Below are 15,000 nucleotides of genomic sequence, written 5' to 3' on the forward strand. Positions count from 1 at the left end.
CTTTGTCTACATATTTGCACGCCAGTAATTAGTGATGTTCATTTCACAATCGCCGCTCTTTAAGTTTTAAATTTTTAAGTTCTGCCTTTTTTGGCCAGTTTTGACTTTTATGAAAGAAAAGAATTAGAATAACGAATGGCAAACTTTAACAAAATGTAAAGTCGAGTTTTTAGTTTCCAAACTCGTGAAACTCCTTTGTTTTACGGGCATTCACACTGATCTGCCTATTACAAGTTTTCTAGCTCAGATTTGGTCACCAAATTTATTCAGTAAATAAACCATTATGCAGAGTTTCCCCCTTATACATTTCCAACGTTAGAGAACGCAAATTAGTTTTACAAAACGCATTTCTGTTCAGCCGTTTAGATCGCTCCTTCCTCAACCACTGAAGTAAAGATTTCCTGGAAAAAAAAAAAACACAAAACTGTTTTCTACAACGGTTTAATTCTACTTTACGTGAAAGTAAACGAAGTTCTGCAACCATGCCAAAACAATTAATTCAGCTTGGAAATACTTTGCAACAGGTTGTTTTCACAACATTTTTCTTATTAGCAACAAAATGGTTGGTAAAAACTGTAGGGAAATTATGTTCTTAACTACCACTAATGGAATACGTCATCATGACGACATAATACTAATGTAAAACCATTTTTTCGTTGGTTGTGAACCTGAGCGAGTCACTGGGATTCGAACCACACAACTTTCATTGATGTAACACTCCTTACATGCAACGGAATAAAAGGTTTGATAACAGTGAAACGATTGCGACCGACGAAACATTCGAATCCCATCGGTAACTCCGGAAACCGGGACGAATAACACATTGATGGCAGACGAAGCCAAAAGCATACGGCGTACAGCCAAAGCGAGATTCACAAGGAAAAGAAATGAACTCCTTAAATCAATAGACGCGAATCAAGGACGCGAAATGGTTGAAGGTAATTACCTAAAGCTTACCGAGGCACGGGACATAGTAGAAGGTAAGCATGATTTGTACACAATGTTCTTAACCGATGAAGAACAAGAAGCCGCGGAAACATGGATTTTAGAATTACAGGAACTGTTTGCAGAAGCAAAGGCATACAAGATCAAGTATATTCAGAACGTAATTAGAGAAGAAAACAGTGCGCGCGAGGACACTATACGTCAAGAATCAACAAGGAAAGTGCGCACGGAAATTGAACGAATGACAGAAAAGGCTCTATTGAAGCGTGACACCGCGCAAGCAGTATTTGAAACATTGCATAGCAACACTACGCACGCTATTCAGTCCGACACGATTGCTATACCCTCATTAAAAAGGCTACTAACCCAGTTGGAAGACACATTTACAAATTGCAAACAAACGAACGAGATGTTTATAGATCTTGCAGAACACAACAAGGCCGCAACCGCCATAAAATGGGCCGCCGAAATACAGTGCTGATTCAACGAAATCATTGAACGAGTCTCGGCATACATCGTTGAGAAAGAGCCGAAACCAGTAGCACAAGAAACTTATGCACCCTTCAATCTTCAACTAGAAAAAATAAGAATGCCGCGATTTGAAGGCGAAATTCGCACCTATCCGCAATTCAAAAGAGACTTTCAAAGACAAGTCATGCCTCATCTTCGGAGCAATGACATCTCATACGTACTACGCTCATGCCTAGGCAATGAACCAGCGAACACCGTGAAAAGCATCGACGACGACACCACAGAAATGTGGAAAAGATTAGACGAGAAATACGGAGACCCTTCAAAAGTGGCAGACTTCATTATCGACGGAATACGTAGAACCAGAATGATCAGAGATGGAGAAGAAAAGAGATTCACTGAATTTGTTGAAATCATAGAAGACGGTTACAGAGACCTCAGACAATTGGGTTTGGAAGCAGAAATAACAACCACGAGCTCAGTAAGCATCATCGAGAAAAAGCTGCCCCCAGACATACGACGAAAATGGGCCAAAATAGTTAGCGGAGAAAACAGCACTGTCAACAAATTCGATAAATTTCCATCTCTTCTCAAGTTTTTACAGAACCAGCGTGGAGCAATTGAATATGATAATGCCTCACTGAGAGCGCCATTAGTACCATCGAAGGCCGTAATTCATCATACCATAGCCAAGGATGAAACTGATTTTAAGAGTCAAAGAACGACGCAGAGAAGATGCTTGATCCATGATGATGCAAAACATTCAACAGAAGATTGCAGAGTCTACTTATCAAAACCCATAAGCGATAAAATAGCACTCCTAAGAGAGAAGGGAGCCTGCTGGTCTTGTTTAAAATCGGGTCATCGAATGCAAAGTTGCAAAACTAAGAAAACATGCAACATCGGTAACTGCTCGTCACAACACCACAAATCTTTACACGAAGATGAACGAAGAACATCTCCTACACTCGCAAATATAGCCAGCGCCTCCAGACAAGCCAGCATATGTAGTAACATCGAAGACACATGCCTCCTTCAAATACAAAGAATCAGAACGAAAAGAGGATGGGCCAACGTTATGTGGGACTCTGCGGCATCTTTATGCTTTATCACTAACAATAAGGCCAAAGAAGAACGCCTTAAAGGGACAGCTGTGAATTTGTCGATCGTAAAAATTGGTGGTCAGTACAAAACGATCAGAACAGTCGAGTACAAACTTTCCTTGCTTGACAAACAAGGGAAAATCGTGGAATTCGAAGTATATGGTACAGACAAGATTACGTCCAACATCGAGAGGATAAACATGGACGGAGTGACACACCTATTCAACAATGTAGCGCAAGACGAACTTCAGCGACCCACCAGACCTGTTGATGTTCTAATAGGCTATGAATATGCCGCCTATCACCCTGTCAGAGAGCAATGTGTCGAACAACTATTACTGCTGAAGAACCGATTTGGGCGATGCGTCAGCAGGACACATTCGTTAATCGAAAATTTGAACACGAGACACGAACTTCACTATGCTACAGTGAATCACAGTTTCAAAGTCAAGATAGACGATTTCTACAACATTGAGAATCTAGGCGTTGAGTGCAACCCACGTTGTGGTAGCTGCAAGTGCGGCAAATGCGCAATAGGCAGCAAAGACTACACTATCAAATAAGAAAGGGAGCTAGCATTGATCGAGAAAAATCTCTCGTATGACAAACAAACTAACCGATGGATCGCAGAGTATCCGTGGATTAAAGATCCGATGGATCTGCCAGATAATCGTAAAGTTGCATTAGCAATGCTCGCCTCTACTGAAAGGAGACTCGCAAAGACTCCGGTACATGCTACAGTGTTCGACAATCAAGTCAAGGATATGGTGAACAGAGAAGTAGCACGCAAACTTTCTAAAGACGAGATAGACAATTACAAAGGCCCTGTACACTACATCTCCCTTCATGAGGTTCTGAAACCAGATTCCAAATCGACCCCTGTGAGAATAGTCTTCAATAGTAGCGCGAACTACATGAGCCATGTCCTGAATGACTACTGGGCCAAAGGACCAGATCTTCTCAACAATTTGTTTGGAGTACTAATACGATTTCGAGAAAACGAAGTAGCATTCATAGGAGACATCAGCAAAATGTACCATACCGTCAAAACAACTTTGATTGATCAACACACGCACAGATTCTTGTGGCGAAATATGGACGTGTCGAAGGAACCGGATACTTACGTTATACAAAGAGTATCTTTCGGAGATAAGCCTTTGGGAACGATCGCAATATTGCCACTTCGCAAGACAGCCAAAATGGGGAGTCAAGATTATCCCGCCGCAGCAAAGATCATACAAAGTAATACGTATATGGACGATATAATCGAAAGTACAAAGGACCTGCAAACAGCAAAGAAGCTTACCGAAGATATAGAGAAACTGATTAGCAAAGGCGGATTCAAACTCAAAGAATGGATATTATCACACAGCACGGAGAGTTGAGAGGAGACATTCGTACCAAACGAACCAAATGTTTTCTCCGAAAAGGTACTTGGAGTGATATGGGACCCAGACCACGATCAATTACGCTTTAAGGCGAAGTTGAACCTGTACCTAAAGAAAGAAGAGAATAGACAGCAATGGTTGATATTCTTTAATGAATTACCCGAGATGAATCATGTCAGATTTAAGAGATGCATGAAACCGTCAGATGCAGTTGGTGATCCATCTCTTGTCATCTTCAGCGATGCCTTGAATGACGCTTACGGATCCTGTGCTTATGCAAGGTGGCCACGACAAGGTGGAGGATTTGCAAGTAACCTGATTGTATCTAAAAATCGTCTTGCCCCACTCAAAACAATGTCCATTGACAAAATTGAGCTGTGTGGGGCGGTATTAAACAAGCGACTCAAGTCTTTTGTCGATAAAGAATGTAGATACAGCTTTCAAAAATGTTATCACATAGTTGACTCTCAGATAGTGCATTGCATGACTCAGAAAAATTCTTATGGCTTCAATACTTTCCCTGCTACACGAGTCGGTGAAATCCAAGAAGGTACTAACGTAGAAGATTGGTACTGGTGTGAAAGTGAACACAACATCGCAGACTGGTTTTGGATGCGAGAGGCACAAAAAACGATGGATAAACATGTAAAAGACATGTATAAGCGTTTATGTCCTCGTATACGAAGCGATGGGATATATGTAATAAGTGGTCGTGGGGAGAAATGGATGGAAATGAGCTACAGTAAAGGAGACATCATACTTCTCCCATACCAACATCGATTATCCAAACTCTATTCAAGACACGTTCATGAGAAAGGGCACCACGGTGTTTTGACTACCACCAGCAAAATTCGCTCAAAGTTCTGGATAACTAAGTTACTCAAACTAGTTAAATCCATCAAGCTCAACTGTATTGTGGGCAAAAGATTAGACAAGAAACTGTCAGAACAAGTAATGGGAAATCTTCCTATAGAAAGGCTTAAACCAGCTCCTCCATGGTATTCCACATCCATTGACCTATTTCGTCCTTTCACAATTCGTGATGAAGTTAAGAAACGAACCACATCTAAAGCGTATGGAGTCATCTTCACTTGTTTAGCAACGAGAGCTGTTCACCTGGACCTGGCACCAGACTACAGTACAGAGACGTTTTTGATGGTACTGAGAAAATTTGCATCATTGAGGGGATATCCATGTAAGATATATTCTGAAAATGGTCCACAGCTCGTCGCAGCTAACCGAGAATTACAAAGTGTCACAAAGTCATGGGAATGGGAACAATTGAAGAACTTTGGAGTTATGGAGGGATTTCAATGGAACTTTACACCTGCTGAGGCACCATGGCAAAATGGAGCATCAGAATCTCTTATTAAATCTGTTAAGAGAGCGCTTACAGCCATTATTGGAGAAAGTATTCTGACATTCTCCGAACTTCAAACTGTATTCTACGAAGTCGCCAACCTCGTTAACGAAAGGCCTATAGGCAGACACCCAACATCACCCGACGATGGCTCATATTTATGCCCGAATGACCTTCTGTTAGGCAGATCAACCACGCGAGTACCTAGTGGTCCTTTCAAGGAATCTACAACTCCAAAACACCGTTTTGAATTTATCCAACATATAATAGATGGCTTCTGGAAGAAATGGACCAGAACATATTTTCCAGATTTAATTGTGAGGCAAAAATGGCATACAGCCCACCGTAATCTGAACTCTGGAGATGTTGTCCTAATTCAGGATTCCAATCTGGTTAGAGGCCAGTGGCGCCTTGGGATTGTATCGAGAACATTCCCAGGGACCAATGGAAACGTGCGAAGGGTACAAGTAAAGTATAAAAATCCAAAACCTGGCGAACCTGTTACCAAATATGACTGCAAAGGCTACGTCACCATTGAACGAACTGTTCACCGTCTGGTGGTGCTACTACCTAAGGAAGAACATGTGACCTTCTGAAGATTTATGAACTCTTACTAATCAGTGTTAACCTAACTGTTTTCTGAACACTTATGTTTTCTGAACACTTAGTAGTATCAAAGAATCCGCGTATCCGCTTTCGAGGAGAGGGAGTGTTTTGTTGGGAAATTATGTTCTTAACTACCACTAATGGAATACGTCATCATGACGACATAATACTAATGTAAAACCATTTTTTCGTTGGTTGTGAACCTGAGCGAGTCACTGGGATTCGAACCACACAACTTTCATTGATGTAACACTCCTTACATGCAACGGAATAAAAGGTTTGATAACAGTGAAACGATCGCGACCGATGAAACAAAAACCGGACTATCTTTTATGCATGTTGTTTTTAGAAGTGGAAGTTTTTCCGAGTGAAAGCAATGAGCTTTCACAGCAGCTGCCATCCACTACTGTATCCCGTACACAGGAATTGGGATCTTCTGTCCTGAGCGGGTCAGTTTTGAGTGGCCCTGCTCTAGTAAGCGCTAAGGCAACATCACCTTCTGGTTCTCCACAACTATCAGAAGATGACACAAACAAAATCATTGAAAATTTGTTTACGCCGGCACAAAGAAATAAAATGCATAACTTCTATAGATGGCTGTACTGGCATTTCAAAAGAGGAGCTGGATCGATTAAAGATGACAAAAAAGAGAGATTGCTTCCAGCATGAGTGGTTGTTCAGGAAAGAGACAAGCTTTTGTTCACAGACTGGAATCTGGTGTCTTGTTTATGTAGAAAGTGAAGGCATGTACTGCCTTCTTTGCTATAAACATAAAAGCAAGTCAGCCCAGAACAAAAGCAAAACATTCTCAAATGGGCCATCCACTAGGTTCAAATGGAATGCAGTAACCGAACACATGACCAGTGCTAAACACAAAACAACAATGAAGAATGAGCTGCTAAATCGGGTTTTCCACTTTCAAAAACAGGTGGATGAAAAGGAGAGTACGAAAGAAAGTTTTCACGCCATGTATTGGCTTGTCAAGGAGTCCATAGTCAACAGAAAGATAACATCTCTCCTCGAGCTGATGGAGCATTTAGGTCTTGAAGAGCTGAAGTATTTTACTAATAGATCTCGGGGATCACTTCGAGAAATATTTTTAATGATAGAAAACACAGCACGAGCGCAAATATGCGAGAAACTTCAGGAGCAGACAGTTTATGGCCTGTTGGTAGACGATGTGGCAGATATTAGCAATGAAGAGCAGATGCTTGCATTAGTACTTTGATGTGGAGTTGGGGAGACTTCAGTGCAAGTTCTTACTTACAGCCAATGTTCTTGAAAAGGCCTCAAGTGCTGATGCAGCAACGTTACATGGTATCATCACTGACCATCTCGACATCTTGAAGATTCCTTTGAAGACCTTAAGGGGCTTGCAACACATGGGGCAAGTGTGATGACTGGTAAAACTAGATGGCTAGCAGCACTGCTAAAGAACGATGCCTTGTCACATGCCTTGTGGCAGTTCACTGTGTATGCCACAGGTTAGCTCTTGCCTGCACAGACACTAATGAGGAACTACAAGTGATAAAAGATGTCCAGACAGAAGTCACACAGCTGTGGAAAATTTTTGAGAACTCTCCAAACAAGCTTGCAGCCTACCTCAAAGTACAGGAGGAGATGAAAAAAGTATCCCTTGGTGCCAAGGCAAGTAGGAAAATTGGCAAAAGGTTAAAGAAGGCTTGCAAAACACACTGGGTATCTTTTCACAGTGTCATAAATGCAGTGTGTTCCGACCTCCCCTCCATTCTCCAAACATTATGCCACTTGAAGACTGATCCATCTTGCCATGGTCTTTTGAAGAGGCTGGTGAGAGCAAAGAAAGTGGGTACCAACTATATCCTCCATGGCGTTCTCCCAGTCCTGAGTGACCTTAGCAAAGTTTTCCAGCAAGGTATGATCAACTTTGCCCACATAAACCCATCCATCTCGGCCTGCAAGGAGAAGCTTTTGGCACTTGCCACAAAGAAGGTTCCAATAAAGAAGCTACAAAATGATTTAGCTGAAGGAGGATTCTTGGCCATCACTGACATTAAGTACTCAAGGAGAGACATTGAGTATCTTGAAAGTCTATTAGAAAAGTATGTGAACATACATTAAGTGCTTTATTATATATTTAGACTTTCCCTTAAACAGAACAGGCACTAGTGAGAGCATGGGAGATTTCTTTCTGCTTAACCTCCAAAAGACGCCTGGAGTAAGAGTGAATGCTGCTCTCAGATTTGTGTCCTGAAACATGCATCATGTGGCGAGCCTCAAAATTGCACTCATCCAGGAGCGAGACAGCCATTGCCCGAACACAGTGATTAGTATACTGTACTTTTGTGAAAGTTGGAGCTCTTTAGCAATTGAACTCATGAAAGTTCCTAGCGTATTTTTCCCGAGGGGCACATTACAATACCAGACTTCATCAGAATGACTAAAATTTTCTGTCGCTCGCGTCCTTTGCCACAAGCATGACAGTGCTGGATTTAGCTTACATAGATAAAGTTCCAAAGTTTTAACTGGATAGTAGGGACTCTCTGGTCTTCCATACATACATCCTTCCCCTAGAGAATCATCTGGTTGATCGTTTCGTTTTTGTCCAGTTCATCAAAAAATTGATAAACAAACTTTTTCCCAGCTGCGTCAACCTGCACAGCAAAAGATTCTTTCGTGAGGAGTCAGAGATTTTCTCTGCCACGGCAAATGAGGAGGAACATAATATTAAACCACACCACACAGGAAAAAATTCTGAGATTCCAAGCTGGATTATTATTGGAAAACATACAAAATAAACTACCCAATATTGGAATACTTTATGATTTCTCAAGTGAAAGGACGTTTTTTGGAATAGCATTGGTAAATCAATGAATTGACAAACCAAGTTGGTTTTTTGATGGTAGCTTATTGGAAGATTATATTTAAGCTGTCATAGTCCAATAAAATACCACGAAACAAAACTTGGGTTTTTACGTGAATGATAAACCATTAATTTACCAATACAACTCCAGATTAGTTTTGATCGTAACTTATTGAAAAATCACCCTTATTACATGATGTTCCAATAAAATTCTTAAAACAAGACCTGGATTTTATGTGAATGATAAACCAGTAATTTACCAATACAACTCCCAGTTAGTTTTGATGGTAACTTATTGGAAAATCACCCTTATTACATGATGTTCCAATAAAATTCTTGAAACCAGACGTGGATTTTGATGTGAATGATAAACCAGTAATTTACCCATACAACTCCAAGTTAGATTTGATGGTAATATATTGGAAAATCACTCCTATTACATGATACTCCGATAAAAATTGTAAAACCAGAATTACATTGTCATCTGAATGACAAACTAGTAATTTACCAAAACAACTCGAATTGCAATTTATCACAAAATCACTTCCAGCTTGCATCAATAAGAGAACATGGTAAGCATTATCGTTAGTTTAGTTCACTCAATTTCAAACAGCCAGTGTTTCGTTTTGGCTTGGTTTCTCCTTAATAATTTCAAAACAATTTGATTAAAAATATCCATAGTTACATTTCTGCGTAGCATCCACAAACATCTTTCCCTTCAATCTAACCTTGTTCCCAAAGCAAAAAACAGATAGACAAGAAAGAAAAGAACCGCGCAACATTCAGTACAAACACCATAACAAGTCCGCAGGGTACGTGTGGGATCTGGTGAGCATAAAGGGAATCAGGGGATCTGGGAATGGGAAAGTAAACACGCCAAATCACAAACGTCACTTCTGACTGGTAAAGTTCGATTATGAGCCCTGTCTATTTCCTTTATTTTTGCTATGCCTGAAAACAGTGAGGCAGTGTCTTCACAAAACCCAGGTAAATATAATTTTGAATTGCTTGGTATGTTAGAGTGTGCGTTTATGAGGATATAATTAGCTTTTTGGTGCCTTCAGAAACCATTTTTGGCGGCATGAGTAGCTTGTTTAGCTAGTCATTAGACAGTATAGCCTAATGCTTACGAAGGGTTTCTTTTAATGATAAGCGGAGCCTTTAAAGGAGAACTGAAGCCAAAATTCAATACTTTTTTATATTGTAGTTTTAAGAAGTCTAAGACATTTAAAATCAAGTTTCGGTGGTTATTTGTGGCTGTTGCATTTCTTTTCTTCGATAATTTGGTTTGATTTGGTTTGAGTTTTTCCTGCTTTTGAGCTGAAACACTGTGGGCTCGTAATTATTGTCAGCGGCTTGTAGCAGTAAGTTGTGACGTATGATATGGGGAAGCTTATTTATTCCCAACAGACTGCAACACAAATCCTTGTACTTTCTGGGCATTTATTCACCTATTCATTGCCCACTTGATCGTTACCATGAGCGTACAACCGTTTCTTTTTGAGCTTACATATCCTCCTGGTGAAGAACCGAGCGACTCACAAGGGGAAGACGAGGAAGAAGGAGGTGAACTTGACGAAAATGGTTTGCGAATCGGTTCGACACAATGGTGTATTTGCTGGGGTTGTGAAGCAATGCCTACTAATGACGAATGTGTATGTTGACATGAACTTGAGGAGCTCAATCAAAAGTTCAATGAATCAGGTTTGATTTTCTTGCCTCTATTCCTTTTCTAATGCTCGGTCGTTAAACAGCGAGATGGAGATGTTCTAAATACGGCACTTGTGGCAATTCATAACGCACGCTGTAATCCCTTGCCGGATCCCATCGTAAACAAGCAAGTATGCCTTCTGTAGTGTCAGTTTCATTTGTTTTTTCCCCAACCTCAGTTATCGTGCACTGAAGTGATGGTAATGGTTTCCCATTCGATTTGTAGAACATGGCGATTAGCAGCATATCGTCAGTTCACCTGGTGGGTTCATGGTGTATTGGGGAAGAAAAACCGGCGAGTGATTCCAGCGTGCGTGAACTATGAAGGTTTCAAGGCACCAGAACTGGACCTGAATTAATTACAAACAATCTTAAAGTTTGCATGATCATGAAAACTGAGCCGACTTGTCAAGTTTTTGATTTAGCTCCTTGCGTTCTTGAAAGAGAATTTAAGATACTTTCGTTGGCAGAAAACATAGCTCCCCAACCGCCTAATCTCTTACCCCTCTCTTCCGAGTTGATTCTTTATTCACATCTTATTTCAAGTTTTCATGGTATGTGACATTATTTATACAATACAATAAATTGTACTTTCCCAAGTTCGTGTATTCATAAGTACTGTAGTGAGACAAAGAATACCATTTGGTACCATACATTTCTACTTGTACTTCTACTTTTAAAATCTACATCTTTCCATACAATAAAAATGCAACTCAGGATATTGCGGTTTCATTATAACACCTTGCGATAAACCCTGTCTGATGAAGCAATTCCATGTAAAATGACAGTTTTTTGATTGAATTAAAGTGTTGATTTTTATGCAATCTGCATTTGTCGAATAATGAAATGTGCATTTTATTTTAATTGTTTGAAAATCTTGTGGTAAGATTAGTAATAACATCTGCTCTGAGAGGCATAGGTTTGCTAGCGATATTTTTGGGAATGTGTGGGGCTGTGAGTGTTGCACTACTGAACCAGAACAGCATTATCAGGATCTATGTCTACTGATTCGGTTGGTGTACATTCACTTGGTTGAGGTTCATTAAATCCAGCAGGTGAGTCCAGTGATATGGGACAAGCATTACTAACAGAGGCAAGATACTGCAAACAAAACAGTATACACATATCTGTATAGCCATACATTCAATTATTCATGTGTTGCTCACTTTTAGTAAGAGTAGGAGAAGAGGAATGGAAATACAGTACAGTCAAAGCTTTGGGTATTTAAACAGAAAAGTCTTCATTTAATTTTTTTAGAATTAAATTTCAGTTGATTTGTGGAACAATTGAATACAAGGGAAGAATACAAGTTAACTCGTCTTTTTAAATAACACATTTTAAATAATCAAATCTTCTTTTTTGCTGTTGTTGTTGCTACACATCTCATGGTGGTATATTTAGGAGTCATGCAACCTCAGGGGGAATGTATGGAGGCTTGAATACACGAAATTGAAACAGCTCCGTCATATATTAGCCCTTCAGTGTGATAGCTGATAAGACAAAGGTCTTACCTCTTGTCTGGTTTTCTCCAAAGAACGTCTTTCAGACAATAGTCTTGGTTTTTTTGGGTGGTGGTCTATGTGAGAATATTGAGGGTCAAGATGGCTTTTACTTTGGAGCCGAGTAGTTCTGCCTTTAAGTCACGCTCGTAACAATCGGGTGTGAAATGTTCCGAACACAACCTTGAGTGTTTAGAAATGACGGGATCAGCACGGGAGATTCTTGCCAACCACTGTTCCCTGATAGATGGCTCACTTGGAAAACAATGATACAATATACAAGTTGAAAACCGTGAGTCATTCAGTTGCAGTCAAAGGCTGCGCAATACACCATGATGAGACCGAGAGATGTGAATTGATGCACTACAGCTAAGGAGTCTTCATTTATAGAGGTTCCTTATGTAAGACCGGAAAATATACTGCGTAAATTTAAGGTTAACCAAAATCCATTGTAGATTGCAAAATTTTATTTCCTCTGTTATCATCTGACGTCGGGCATCATGGAGACCTACAAGGCGTGATCTTAGCACTTCAATCATAACTCGCTTTACTCTGCAAAACAAAGCGGATCTGCGGAATAACAACGTGCAGGATCAGGAAAAAAAAACATGTACCGTAAACATCCATGTATAAGCCGCATCCGTAGATAAGCCGCACCCTGAATTTAGAAGCGCAGATTTTGGAAAAAAATGTAATACAATAAAGTTTGAAGTTCTAGTAAAGTTCTATTGCTATAAACCAACAAGGACAAACAATCAAGGTTTCACCATGAAGTTGAAATTCCTTCAATATTGAAACAAAACGAACGAGTGCTTAGTAGCCAAGCTTTAAATGTGTGGGGGAGTCTGAGCAAGGGCCAGGGCCTGGGTATCATGACCACATCGATAAAGATGTAACTGCAATAGGCGAAAAAATTCATGCAGAACAGGAGCTTGATAATGCAGTCGACAAATTTGCCAAGAAGGTGGTCAAGGACAACGAAACAGTCGGCCATTTACCTCGTGAGTACTCGCGAATTTTATGGTATTTTATCGCACGTGGCGGAAAGATATGCATGGAAGTGACCGGCCGAAGACGTCACTGGAAACAGCTGTGCGGAGGAATGGAGATTCCTTGTAGGTTGGTGTTTACTTGCTCGAGTAAAGCGAAAATAAATTGCTTGAAAGAACTCTTGGAGAGCAAGATTCGCCGATAAACACTCGAAGACACAAACGGCTCCTTTAGGAACCACCACTCATTAAAAAGTCAATGAACAACAGCAACGTGCTCTCAGTTTCTTTTATGCTTTTTTACTGAGATCTTTAGAAGTTGTATGAACTCCAAACACAGATGTATCCATGGATAAGCCGCACCCTTGATTTATGCCTTCAATTTTGTGAAAAACAGTGTGGCTTATACATGGACGTTTACGGTATATTCTGCAAAATGTACATATGCTTTCTGTTAATGGTCCAAAAGAGTAAACACATGACATTTTCAGTACGTTTGCTGAATGTTTTGCAATCACTTGGCTGATAAGCTTATGTTCATATTTTCGACATTCGATTCCCAATGTGGGCGAGTGAGATCTGTCAATTGAAAATGGACTTAACTTTCACAATACCTAAAGGAGTTGAATATTATTTGTGGACCCTCTAGCCGTCTTTCCCTTTGCTAAATTGGTTTCTTTTCCTTGTACCTCGCCGCACGTGCAAGCAAGGCTCTCTTGCTGTTTACTTTCTTCCCCATATCATACGTCATAAGCTTCAATATGAACCGCTGACACAAGCTTTCTGAGCCGCTGCACAAGAACCAAATAAGCAGTAAAAACCTTAGATTTTTGACATGAAAAAAATTGTTTGAGAGGAAAAAAAATAGCGAGCATTGTTTCATATGGTATAATAATTAAATATAAATAACAAAAACGTGCTTGAAATTTTGGCTTCAGAAAATGAGACGATTAGAAAGCGGTGGAAATTGAAGTTGTACACTGAGCCACACTGAGAGGCTGTTGCTTTCGATTCCAGATTCATTTGTTTGGTAAACACTATTCGCATTCCACACCGCTCACTCCCAGGTAGCCCTCCTTGTCATTTTTTCTCTTTTTATAATCAGCTAACAGATGGCTATCATTTTGACTCGGGGATTTTGAGGTACTACTGTAACAGTTCCTTGTAAGGAATACTACTTAAATTCCATTTAGTTTATAGCAATTTGGGAATGGAACCTAAGCATTCTCTTGTTTTTTTTACAGAAATCTAGCACATCTGCAAAGAGGGCTCTCTCACGTTAAGAAGCAGATTCAATTTAGAGCATTAGTAAGTAAAGGATATGGAAACAGCCAGCCAGTTGTGATCTTTTAACGACAGTGCAAGCATTATTACACATCAAGTTTTATTATTTTTTGACCAGATTTCAAACATATGCTATCTGAACACTTATTTATCTTCTCAATGACCCGACTTATTGCTTTTCTTTTTTTCTTTGAGGTGAAACAGATGCAGAAAAACCTAGTCTTGATGAAACTTGCAGATGTGGAGGCGTTGATGACAAATCCCTGTTATTGGACTACAGTGCACAAATCAGCTGTGCAGTTTACTTCAAAGTGGCAACCTTCAGAAATTTAAGTGTCAAAAAGCACCTTGCCCTGGCCGTGAAAGAGCTTAACATCAAGCATCGAGGGAATCGAAAACATGAATTGGAAAAGAAAATCTTCTGGTTTAACTTCATTCCAATATGCCAGGAATGTAACAACAGCGTTCTTAGTTGCTTTTGTCATATTTTCAGAATCTTTACCCTCGACTAAGTTCTGTATTTCTTCCTCTGATAATCTTGAAAAGCGTTTTCTTTTAGCCTCACTGGGTTCCATTATCGATCATCGCTGTTAAAACTGAAAACTGGCAGTGCAGGTCCGCCCCCGTCAATCAAGCTGACGTGAGGATGTGCTGAAGATCATGCCATTTCGAGGTTAGTCATGCACTGATCACATGCTGCTGTATTCAGCACATGGTCAAATACTGCGCAATTGTATCCCGGTCGGGATACATTTGAATTTGATCAGGGGCATGTGACCAAGAATCAACCAATCACAGCGCTC

At 40.1% G+C, this 15,000-nt stretch overlaps 1 protein-coding gene and 1 pseudogene across 1 annotated transcript in view; both read right to left on the minus strand.

Moving 5' to 3' along the window:
* Positions 1-15,000, minus strand: part of LOC137995839 (uncharacterized) — an 89,533-nt gene that overhangs the window by 30,694 nt on the left and 43,839 nt on the right. The window lies entirely within an intron of this gene.
* On the minus strand, positions 8,002-8,641 carry LOC137994232 (uncharacterized; annotated as a pseudogene).

Source organism: Montipora foliosa, chromosome 3 (genome assembly GCF_036669935.1).
Source record: "Montipora foliosa isolate CH-2021 chromosome 3, ASM3666993v2, whole genome shotgun sequence".
Taxonomy (NCBI): domain Eukaryota; kingdom Metazoa; phylum Cnidaria; class Anthozoa; order Scleractinia; family Acroporidae; genus Montipora; species Montipora foliosa.